The following is a 13,635-nucleotide window of genomic DNA, read 5'->3' on the forward strand; positions in this document are numbered from 1 at the left end:
TATGTTGTATTAATTAGTTTATTTTCTTCCCTCGTCTTTGTTATTACAATTTTTGCAAGAGGGATAGGAGTTGTATGATTTATATATATTATATTATAAGATATTATGTAAGAAGTCTTGTATATGAATCTATGCCTGCTTGTTTTTTTTTAAGATAAAGTATTTATTTTCGATTTTCAAAGAAATCAGCGATACGGTGTTGAGTCACAGGCTCCTATTTTAATATTTAGTATGTAAAGTAGTCGTAATACTTCTTGCTATCAGAGTGACGCAGCCGGAAGCGTGATATTCTGGTAGTGAGGGTGTTACATTATGGTATCAGAGCGGTTCTTCCTGTAGAGCCTGAGGAATGGACTGATTATGCTTCAATTGCATACTCTGAGCGTCTGTCATGTAATAGGTCTCATTCAAATAATGAGAATTAGAGTTTTATACACATGACGATTTATTGATTAATGCCATTAGTCTTGCATTGCATAATTCCTGGTATTAAATTTGGCCGGCTTAATACTAGTAAATTATGTATATGGAAGCACCAATGGGTTATGATAGACAATATGCGAGTCATAGATAATGCGAGTTGCAGGTTTTGGGAGCGTTAGAAATTAATTCTTGAAGTTAGTTGACATGTGATCCTTATCTGTGATAGGTGTTAGTTTTACCTTTATCAGTTGTATTGGAAATCCTTGATTCAATGCCTTTCTTGAGATACGGTTTGATTCTCTGTCAAATTATATTTCTGACTATCCCCTGGATTCTTGATGTTATGATTCTCAATTTTATGTTCTTTTACAAAAGACAACCCCAATGAGAAAAGATTGCCTTCAACCTGTTTCTTTTTTTAATCAAACACATAAAAATATAAAGAATTAATCTCCATCTCAAGACATTATTCTTACCAAAGCAGTTCACATATAAATCATCTATATTTACTGGAACTTCCTCATAGTGCAGTATGCAAAGAATTCTTGTTGCCAAAAAAATTATCTTTATATCAGTCAACAAAAACTACATAACAATACCGCCATAAAAATGAGAAGAGACACTTATACATTCTCTTGATTTCATTAGTAACCAACGGGCACAATGTTGGAAACGAATCAAATTAACAAAAGAAACCATAATATGATGTTGGTATGTGAAGCTTTAAGCTCCATGGATGAATACAGAAGCATTGCTTCTTTGCATAGAAGTTCTTCATGGTGAAGCAAAGGAATCCTATTAAGCAGTGCATATATCCGGCTAGCAATAACTTTTAAAGGAAACCAATCACTAATTGCAAAAGTTCATAGCTTCTCCGCAGTTAAAACCTATAATTTAAATTAAGATATGCAACATTAATTTTTAATGTATTAACTAACAGGGTGGGAAAGGTAGCAGGGCATAATATTCTTGAAAATAAAGTCTGTGGGAATGAACAAATTTAATTATGACTGAATCCAACATGGTCTGCCTTAGCGAAGGTAATCACAAACTCCCCTAGCTTTTGAACAGCCTTGTAAACGGGGATTTCATGTTCCAACACACTATTTGGCGAAAATAGAATTGTTTTCCCCCAAGAAAACATCAAAGGCTCCATTTTTTCCATCACTTGACAAAATATCATTAGTATATACACATGTTCTCTCACCACCCTTTCAAAGTCCAATGCTGCATGACCTGGAATATCATTTTGATGCCCCACAGTGATGATAATTAATTCTGCAATAACAGGATAATATATTGATACCGTTAAATAAACATCTGAAATGGGAATTCTTGTTAGTAATAATATAAAGAATTATCAGCCAAAGTAATATTAACCTGTATAAATAATGATCCTTAACATTCCAAGCAAACATACTAAACATCATTTCAATGTACAACATGGATTCAGTTACTCCCTAAAATAAAACCATGTGTAAGTCATGTTATAATAGTATAAAAAATGTTGGTGTTATCCAATACAAAGAAAGCAAAACCAAAACAAAAGACCAAAAAAAACTTATTGGAATAGATGATTCCAAGAGCCGCCATGCAGATTTTGGCAACCGAAAAAGTTTCTGAAATTAGTAGAAAAAATGGTAGTATTCAGTACAATAATCAAAATAGTAAGGTCAAAGCATTCAACTTATCTATTTTGTTAGAATATTTTCTATTCTAGACTTCTAAAAATAAAGAAAACATATGTTTTTAAAGGAAGTGAAGAAAAGAAAAAAGGAGATTCTAGTAAAATTAACACCTTCAAATTCCACTTACTGCTACCAAGCTTATCAGAAGGAGATGAGAAGGCACTGCATCAACATCACATGCATATTGAACTGTTTCCATTTTTCCACAAGCAACTTCTTTCCAGAACTCTTTCTCCAAGACTCCAAGTTGGAGGCAGGAAGACATCCAGCACTGCAATAACTTCCAGAAACCATGAAACGATAAAACTTATTACCACATATTTGCATGTAACCACGGAAGAATGAATCTAATGCTTGCTTTCGCAAGTTTTTAGTTTTGGATTAGTAATGTAACACCCTAACTACTAAAGCTCACGCTTCCGGCTGCGCTACTCTGATAGCTCGGACATTACGACGATACTTATACTATTTAATACTAAAATATGAGCATGTTTAAAACTTTTTACTGCAATATCACTCCCAAGATACTTCATTCGATAACGTACATCTATAGATATCATACAACTTACAAAAACTCATAAAGAGTACATCCATATATATACATATACATATAAATAATATTACAAGCATTATCCAATACAATTCCTATCCCTCTTACAAAATATATCAAGATAAAGGCGAGGGTACAATAAATAACAATCTAAAGCAATATAGAACATCACAACAATAATTAAATAAACTCTCCGTGACTTCAGCGCCCATATCCTAAAAGGGGAAAAATGTAAGGGGGTGAGAACATCATCCTCGAAAGGGTTCTCAGTAGAGGGTTTTTGGGAATTACTGTAATAGGATACGTGAAGATAAACCGTACCAGTGATAAATAACTGACTTATGCCTCTTTTCAGAAATAACGGTTCACAGTAAAAGAGAAAATCTAGAAATCCTTTTCTGAAAGGAAACTGTTCATTTAAAATAATATTTCGAGAAGCTTTTCAAAAGGTTCATCTATGCTAAACCGAAAATAGCCTTTCATACTATTCCAAATCAGACACATAAAACTGAAACCAACCATCGATCCATCTCATTTCAACCACGGCCTTTGGCCCAAACAATCCAACCATCAACCAATCACCAGAATTCAACAGAGTCCCAGATGCAAACACAGATAGGAAGTTCAAGCAAAAACAAACAGTTACATCAAGTAGGACAATTAGCAGTTAATCACAAAGGCAAACCAAGTATAATATGCACACCCAAACAATGTCACATAGATGCATATGATGCATGCTTGTCCTAGTGGCTGATGATATCATCTGTCGGTTATATAGCCAACCCGACACGTCCTGGTAGCTAACCATGGACAGAAACACCCATCGCGGAGCAAGTAGGTTTGAGCTACAACCCCATTGCTACTACCCGCTCAACCCAGAGCCAGTGGAATAACCACTACTGCGGCTACTACCCAGGCGGGTGTTTAAAAGCTCAACCTGGAGCGAGTGGAATCACCACTACTACCGCTACTACCCAGGCGTCACAGTCTCTGACCTGGAGCAAGTGGGACAAACCACAACCCTTGCTACTGCCCAGGTATCTCAAGCATATATTCATTCAGTTCCAGCCATGGATCAACATCCATCTCAGCCATCCGGCTTAAATTCAAAATTCATAGTCAGCCATACGGCCCATAACTCATTCGGCAATCAGCCATAAATCAATATCATACATAGCCATTGCGGCTCACGATTCAATCCAGAACCAGCCAATATTCATAATCATACACAGCTATTCCGGCCCATAACAAAACGGCACTTCCACCATTCAACATCATCAAATGCATAAAACCGGCATTTAAGCCATAAATCACTTTTCTCAAGCCATTTCACTTTGAAATCAAATTTCAACTCTTTTCAGCCTTTGCTTTAAAGATCTCATTTCTCAAATCATCTCATGGCTCATAAGCCAAATTTACTCAAACTGAGTTTCCTTTTTAAAACAGAGCCACTCTCGGCATTCTCTTTCCAAAACTTCCAAAACCATGGAAAGTTAAAGATTCATTTTGGGAACATTCAAAATCACCTATCTCACAATGGGATTTTATAACAAAGTTTCTCGGCAGAGTCCCAAGTCTTTAGGGAAGGTCAATCTATATCAATTCTTTAAAATTCATTGAAACTCTTAAAATCATAGATTCTTAGCTCAAGTAAATAAAACTGAATTTATTATGAAACCGAACCATACAAAATCACAAGTTCCAACCCGGTCCAAAAATCAACTCATTTGAAACGGAATCAGTTCATTTGAATCAAACCACTTTCAGAATTTTTTTTTGGAACCCATTTTTCTAACTCTTCCAAAATGCCTCAAGCTTAATTACTCAATCAAAAGTCTGGTTTCCTTTAAAACCACTAAAAGCTCCTTTTTATATTGAAATCAATATTAGAGCACCATTCTCCCCTTCAGTGATTCAAATGGTAAAAATAGTTCATTTCTAAATAAGCCGAACTCAACGCATAAAGTTCATTAAATAAATTAAGCTTGATAACATAAATATTCTCTTAATAAATCAAATAATACAATTTCTCAAATCCAACCCTTTTTAAATAACTTTTCAAACAAGACTAGGATTTTTGTAGAAATTTTGGCAGCACCTCCCCTAAACTTGGAATGATATAATAATTGAAACCCAAATTAAATTCAACACTAATTGTATATAGAAAATACTATTTGCTCATCAATATCCACAAATTACTTTCAATAAAATGTCCAAATCAAATAATTAGAAATAATATACTTAATTTCTTCATTTTCCAAAATAGTAGTATTAATATCTTAAAATATAATTCATTTAGTCCAAAACATATAAAATCCTTTTTATTTCATAACTATCAACTTTATAATTCAAATATAGAAAATAATCCAAAAATTATAAAATTGGATAATAATCATAGCTCATCTCAAATCCAATAAATCAAAACTTGCCTTAATTACATTTAATAAAATAATTTCTGAAATTAAGGTTATAAATAACCATATGATTTGAGACTTGATCATAATAAAACTTTTCAAAAGTTCTGGGTCTTACATTCTACCCACCTTATAAAAATTTTCGTCCTCGAAAATTGATACAAAACGAAAGAAATCTCATAACAGTTCACCCTTGAACACATTTAAGGAGTAAGCAAAATATCTCAACATATAAACATATATACAGTTTTCAAATACTTTGATTGTCATATGCATAAGGATGCAAAGGTAGAAGTGTGAGTGCAAAGCAAACATTACAAGGTAGGCTCAATGCAAAAAGGTGACATGGGTCAAACATGTGATAGTAAAGCAACGCATTGAAGGTTATAAAACAGGATGAGGTTACAACGACGTGCTCAACATCCGCACACTAATCTCATCTCAACCTAAAAGCTTCAACTTCCCAACTCCATTAAGCACCTTTCAATCCCCATATCCGATCATAAGCCTAACAACCGCAAACCCGTTCACAAGGAACAAAACATCCACAACTCATAACGTTGCACACCTACCGATTCAACTTTTTTATACACGTATCACGTCTTAAAGAACTAACGCATCGCGTTACTACTTCTACAAGTCACACGTGATATCAAACAATTCTCGAGTCTACTCAGAAGGATACAAGATTTAGAAAGGAGAGTCAAATGTCAAGGATAGTTCTCATAGATTTGAAAGAATGTATCCAATCCAGGTAACAAAGACACTCAACCAATGAAGTTTGCTAGAAACAAGTCAATTGACAACTTCAAAGATGGCCCTTGGATCAAAGAAATTCAATAGGACCAATAAGCAGAAAAATCAGCGCATTAGTTGAAACAATTTAAAGCTGAGCCGAAGTAGCATGAGGTTTGCAGAAGAGAAGATTTCAAACCCAAGACAAAGCTCACAGAACTCAAGAGCACGATTAGAAATACTCCCGAATACATTGTTCACAAAAAAATCGAAAACTTGCGGAAAAATCACTTCGCAATTTAAAAGAAAATTTAAGTAACAAACATTCTCCAAGAGAATAACAAAAGCAATAACGTGGTTTTGCTGTAAAACAATTTTTATGTTGAAACAGATCATGCAGAATTTTAAAAACAAGGTGCACACAAGTTTGGCTAAAGGCTAAATTATCTCCTCAAATATTTTAGAAAGATAATTAGGTGCACAACTTAACCAAAAGCAATCATAAAACTCGGAAGAAGAATCAAATGCTTGTTCAAAAATCTCCAAAGTCCATATTCAAACAAGCGTGTATAAAAGTTTGCTATAAATTGGTAAAGGAATTAAGTGTTGCATTACAGACAAACTGGTTTTCAATAAACAAGAAAGCTTTCAAAACTTCATTTAAAATAGCGCATGCCCAATTTAAATCAACTTTGTCAAAGATTGAACAATGGTTTCAATTGTAACCAAGCAACTAAAAAAATAAGTTCGATTTAGAGCTTCTTCAAAGAGAATTAAATCTGCTTTATAAAATTCAAAACAAGACTCCAAAAATATACTTGAAATCACCATCTCACAATAATATTCAAGAAGATTAGAATGTACTTGAAAAGGAGTCAAGTCATACAAGAAAGGATCTTAAATCAAAGTAGTTCAAACAAGATCCACTAGGCATGAGACATCAAACAAGCTTTCAATTGATTCAAAAGAATACAAAAGTCATAGAAAAGACAACTCAACCATTAGTAACTTCTCAAGGATAAATCTTTGACTAAAACTCTGGTAAAGACAATGAGAGGATAAACGATGCACCATTTTGAAATGAATCAAACTAACTCATATAGGAATGAGATTCACAAGAAAATAAAACCAAGATCAATAGTAACGTTCACAAGGTGTAAAAGGTTAGTTAAAAACAAAGTCAAACATGACGTTCATAGAGATAGAAAGCTATGAGTCCAACATTCTCAAAAGAACAACAATGGCATAAACCATATAGGATGCTACAATCAAACTCAATTCAAAATAAGTTAAGTAAAGCTTATCAAACGAAACTCAACCGGGATAGAAATGAAAAATTCCTTCCTTCCAAAATTTTGAAAAGTATCCAAATACATAATCAAATGAAAATGTGCCTTAGAACTATAGTAAAATTATTAGAAAGTCAATTTGTATTTAAAGTAAGTGCAGTTCCATAACACAGTAAAAGCTCACACGAGGTATTAGAAATAGACAATTGTTAAACTATATAAGAAATCTTCAAAGTTGCACCTATAGAAAAGCATATATCTTTTTAACAGCAATTTTCATAAAAATCTCAAAATTGGCTACAATCACTGTTAAATAAGAGGAAAATTGAATCAACAATTTCTCTATTAATGGACTCAAAATCCGGAGTTAAAATGCACAGCGCAGAAGGACAAGTTCAAAGTCATATCAAAGGATACATGAATCAAGAAGAACTCAATCAGAGAAAGGTAGATACAACAAGGATTTCAACCAAGCATATGCAATTAAGTTCAAACAGGAATGCATATGAATAGAGGAATAAAGTTGAAAAATCAAGCTACTTTTCAAAAGGATTAGTAACCAAGAACTTCAAGTTAGGATACGAAAGAATATGTCGACTCGAACAGAATTCAAGACACACAACTGAATAGCCTCGAGAAATAGTTTCCAACATTCACAAAACCCGCAATTTGCTTTACTCGAAACTCGTATATCGCCTATGATAACCCATCAGTGCTCTCATGTACATAATTCACTAGTACTAAGCCGGCCAAACTTAATATCAGAAATTATGCAATGCAACACTAACAGCGTCAATCAATAGACCGTCATGTGCATAAAGCTCTAATTCTCATCATTCGACAAGACCTAATACATGACAAACGTTCAGAGTATGCAATTGAAGCATAGTCGGTCCAATCCTCAGGCTCTACAGGAAGGACTGCTCTGATACCATAATGTAACACCCTAACTACCAAAGCTCACGGTTCCGGCTGCGCTACTCTGATAACTCGGACATTACGATGACACTTATACTATTTAATACTAAAATATGAGCCTGTTTAAAACTTTTTACCGCAATATCACTCCCAAGATACTTCATTCGATAACGTACATCCATAGATATCATACAACTTACAAAAACTCATAAAGAGTACATCCATATATATACATATACATATAAATAATATTACAAGCATTATCCAATACAATTCCTATCCCTCTTACAGAATATATCAAGATAAAGGCGAGGGTACAATAAATAACAATCTAAAGCAATATAGAACATCACAACAACAATTAAATAAACTCTTCGTGACTTCAACGCCCATATCCTGAAAGGGGAAAAATGTAAGGGGGTGAGAACATCATCCTCGAAAGGGTTCTCAGTAGAGGGTTTTTGGGAATTACTGTAATAGGATACGTGAAGATAAACCGTACCAGTGATAAATAACTGACTTATGCCTCTTTTCAGAAATAACGGTTCACAGTAAAAGAGAAAATCTAGAAATCCTTTTCTGAAAGGAAACTGTTCATTTAAAATAATATTTCGAGAAGCTTTTCAAAAGGTTCATCTATGCTAAACCAAAAATAGCCTTTCATGCTATTCCAAATCAGACACACAAAACTGAAACCAACCATCGATCTATCTCATTTCAACCACGGCCCTAGGCCCAAACAATCCAACCATCAACCAATCACCAGAATTCAACAGAGTCCCAGATGCAAACACAGATAGGAAGTTCAAGCAAAAACAAACAGTTACATCAAGTAGGACAATTAGCAGTTAATCACAAAGGCAAACCAAGTATAATATGCACACCCAAACAATGTCACATAGATGCATATGATGCATGCCTGTCCTAGTGGCTGAAGATATTATCTGTCGGTTATATAGCCAACCCGACACGTCCTGGTAGCTAACCATGGACAGAAACACCCATCGCGGAGCAAGTAGGTTTGAGCTACAACCCCATTGCTACTACCCGCTCAACCCAGAGCCAGTGGAATAACCACTACTGCGGCTACTACCCAGGCGGGTGTTTAAAAGCTCAACCTGGAGCGAGTGGAATCACCACTACTACCGCTACTACCCAGGCGTCACAGTCTCTGACCTGGAGCAAGTGGGACAAACCACAACCCTTGCTACTGCCCAGGTATCTCAAGCATATATTCATTCAGTTCCAGCCATGGATCAACATCCATCTCAGCCATCCGGCTTAAATTCAAAATTCATAGTCAGCCATACGGCCCATAACTCATTCGGCAATCAGCCATAAATCAATATCATACATAGCCATTGCGGCTCACGATTCAATCCAGAACCAGCCAATATTCATAATCATACACAGCTATTCCGGCCCATAACAAAACGGCACTTCCACCATTCAACATCATCAAATGCATAAAACCGGCATTTAAGCCATAAATCACTTTTCTCAAGCCATTTCACTTTGAAATCAAATTTCAACTCTTTTCAGCCTTTGCTTTAAAGATCTCATTTCTCAAATCATCTCATGGCTCATAAGCCAAATTTACTCAAACTGAGTTTCCTTTTTAAAACAGAGCCACTCTCGGCATTCTCTTTCCAAAACTTCCAAAACCATGGAAAGTTAAAGATTCATTTTGGGAACATTCAAAATCACCTATCTCACAATGGGATTTTATAACAAAGTTTCTCGGCAGAGTCCCAAGTCTTTAGGGAAGGTCAATCTATATCAATTCTTTAAAATTCATTGAAACTCTTAAAATCATAGATTCTTAGCTCAAGTAAATAAAACTGAATTTATTATGAAACCGAACCATACAAAATCACAAGTTCCAACCCGGTCCAAAAATCAACTCATTTGAAACGGAATCAGTTCATTTGAATCAAACCACTTTCAGATTTTTTTTTGGAACCCATTTTTCTAACTCTTCCAAAATGCCTCAAGCTTAATTACTCAATCAAAAGTCTGGTTTCCTTTAAAACCACTAAAAGCTCCTTTTTATATTGAAATCAATATTAGAGCACCATTCTCCCCTTCAGTGATTCAAATGGTAAAAATAGTTCATTTCTAAATAAGCCGAACTCAACGCATAAAGTTCATTAAATAAATTAAGCTTGATAACATAAATATTCTCTTAATAAATCAAATAATACAATTTCTCAAATCCAACCCTTTTTAAATAACTTTTCAAACAAGACTAGGATTTTTGTAGAAATTTTGGCAGCACCTCCCCTAAACTTGGAATTTTGCCACCTGGTTCGGGTCCCAACTAAACCGTTCCTCATTCCTTTTCAACAACACAAAACCAGAAATCAATTCAAAGCAAGCTAAATCCAACAATCGCCTCAGTGGCGTATCTCAAGGATACCATTTAAAATCAACTCAATATCAATCGATTTAACTCATTTCCAAAGCTTTAAAGAATCGGTTCAGCAATAAATCATGTCCAAAACCAAGTCAATTAAAGTAAACCAGGCTGAATTCAAAAGTGCATTCGACTTTTCACATCATCAAAATAATCAACTCAAACCAAATCAATCCTCAACGGATTAAACCCAGATTTCAAATCTTTCAAGAATCAGCTTCAAACATTACATTTCACAGGCCGCACAACAATTCAGCCAAACCAACATCCATAAACATTCGAGTCAATCAAATAATAGATAAGGCAGATAGAATCACCACATACACAATATCTCACATCAGTATCCATATGTAATAATTCCAATACATAAAACATAATTTTTGGAAAGTGCCCCTACCTCAAAACGCAAATTCATGATCCAAACGCGTCACTGAAACTCTCAATCAACCTGAATTTACCGGCAGCTTACATCACAGCTTTGTTTACCCTCGCAGCAGCAAGGACAACCCTTACGCGCAACATGTGGCTCCGATAACTTAATCCTAGAAAACATTATCATTGCGAAAGCCTTAAAACACATAACGGGATATGAACGGGGAAGTTTCAATACAAAGGTACTTACTGTAACTAAAGAATAACGTCTGAACCAAAGAACAGAAGCCTTAACGGTGGTTTCGACAGCCACAGAACCGCCCTTGGCAGCCAAAATCACCGTGACTCAGTCTGTTACGTTAGTGGTTCCAGCAGTAGATGAAGCTGTCCCCAAAACGAACATTAGTTGCAACAGAAATCTCCAAACAGAGCCATCAACTATCTCCAGTAAAGGCAGCGACAACGTCACTTACTATAACCATTTTATTCAATATAACTAGTGTCAGCAACAATGCTTCTAAGTAGAAACGAATTGATGGAACAAGAGGGAACCAGAAACAGGGTAAAGCTTACCCAGTAGTAGCGATTCTCACGGTTCAAGATGGAGCCAGGGCAAGGCCAGAGCAACATAAACTCCAACAGCGGTAGCGACGTTTAGTCGGATTCCAAAACCCAGGAGCAGAGGCAGAAAGGCATCTCCTTTCCTTGATTCGCGCGGCGCTGCTCTTCTCTGTACCCAGCGGCAGAGGACCTTGGCGGCAGAGAGGGAGGCAGTCACAGTGGCTCCTCGACAGCACCAGGGAGCACGATGCTGATAGCGGCGCTCGCAACGGGCTTCGCGGTGAGGAGCGACCGCGACAACTCAAGCCCCACGAAGACGGCAGCAACGGTGGCAGTTCTCGGTAACCTATCATCTGCGGCGGCGCTGGGCAGAGGCGGCGACGACGCAACTGGCGGAGACGAGCTTGGACGACGACGGTAGCACGGACAGCAGAGGCGGCGCGACGGGGCTGGCGCCTTCCTCCCCCTGCGCGCGCGTTCTCTCCTCCATCCCGTGGCAATGGGTCGCAACTTCCTCTCCTACAACGGCAACACGACGGCACGGTGAAGCTCCCTCTCTTTCCCTTAGCGCTCTCAGACGTCCTCCCCCTGTTTTGTATGTGTGTGTTTGCGTTTTGGGGGAAAGAAAGGGGTTGGAGGCTGCTGTTGCAGCTCTTGAGTGTGTGTGTGTGTTGCTAGGCTGAGGGAGGATGAGGCTGCTGCCTGATTTGGGGGAAAGGGCTGCGGCGGCTAGGTTTGGAAGGATTAGGGTTTCATTTTTTTCAAAAAATAGGGTTAGGGCCATTTTGGTAATTTCACATAAAATTGGGAATGATATAATAATTGAAACCCAAATTAAATTCAACACTAATTGTATATAGAAAATACTATTTGCTCATCAATTTCCACAAATTACTTTCAATAAAATGCCCAAATCAAATAATTAGAAATAATATACTTAATTTTTATTCATTTTTCAAAATAGTAGTATTAATATCTTAAAATATAATTCATTTAGTCCAAATCATATAAAATCCTTTTTATTTCATAACTATCAACTTTATAATTCAAATATAGAAAATAATCCAAAAATTATAAAATTGGATAATAATCATAACTCATCTCAAATCCAATAAATCAAAACTTGCCTTAATTACATTTAATAAAATAATTTCTGAAATTAAGGCTATAAATAACCATATGATTTGAGACTTGATCATAATAAAACTTTTCAAAAGTTCTGGGTCTTACAAGTAAAACATAGAGTTGTAACTACTGAAAAGCAAAGTAACAATCAGGTCTCACATTCAAAACAAAAACATCCAAGATCAGACTAAGGCAACAACAAATACCAAAACTGCAAGAGACAATACCAAACAAAAAAAAGTTATAGCTACTAAAACATAAATATAGCAAATACCAAAGTTATTGTAAAAACTTCACACTTTTAGTTTCTTTCCCCGTGGAAGGTATTAACTACTAAAAGCAATAACAACATGAATTTGCTCAATAGGGATACCTTGGTCATAGAAAGAAATGAACTATATTAAGCAATCATCTTTTCAAATATTCTTCTAATAAGAGCTCAGGCATCAAAATCATCCTTGATACATTTCAAACACCAATTTAAACATTTGGTGGCAAATAAAAATCAAAAGAAAGCCAAAACACAGGATGCTCTTTAATACTTTTGTTTGAACAACTAGAGCATCAAATTAAATCTATTTAGAGTAACCAAATTCTTCGGCTACTGAAAACAACTGTTTTATCATTGCCAAAAAAATATAAAAGAGCAAAGGTTAGTACCATATGTTTAGATCATGTCTTGAAATGACATAAAAAAATAACTTGTATCATTGCATCTACCTTTAAAATTTTTGTAGTAATTTAATGCACAAAAGTTACATGTAATAAAATGAGTAGATGATTTCAAATCATAAATTATGCAAAATACCTTTTTTGTTAATCATAAAGTGCAAGTAAGAAATATCCTTAAGCAATTTCAGAACCATATTTATCCTCTATCAACCATTTCTTTTTCATCAGGTTCTACAAAAATATTTGCACAACAACCATAAAAAACAAATTCTCTTTCCAACTTTCACTGGAAAATTGTTTTAATAAAATAGATAAAACATCTATTTTGTAAAGCAAATATGAATTAAAAATACAAAGTAAATAATTTCTTCCGTAATATTCCATACTTTCAAGAGGAAATAATGTCAATTCCAAATTATTTCAATACAAAAGTCCCATCGCACATATTCAATAATATCAGTATCAGTTTTGC

The 13,635-nt window shown here is 35.3% G+C and overlaps 1 pseudogene; it reads right to left on the bottom strand.

Moving 5' to 3' along the window:
* Positions 1 to 1,316: 1,316 nt before the first annotated feature.
* LOC112710608 (lysine-specific demethylase JMJ13-like) lies at positions 1,317 to 12,152 on the bottom strand (annotated as a pseudogene).
* Positions 12,153 to 13,635: the final 1,483 nt, after the last annotated feature.

The sequence above is a fragment of the Arachis hypogaea genome, chromosome 9 (genome assembly GCF_003086295.3).
Source record: "Arachis hypogaea cultivar Tifrunner chromosome 9, arahy.Tifrunner.gnm2.J5K5, whole genome shotgun sequence".
Classification (NCBI taxonomy): domain Eukaryota; kingdom Viridiplantae; phylum Streptophyta; class Magnoliopsida; order Fabales; family Fabaceae; genus Arachis; species Arachis hypogaea.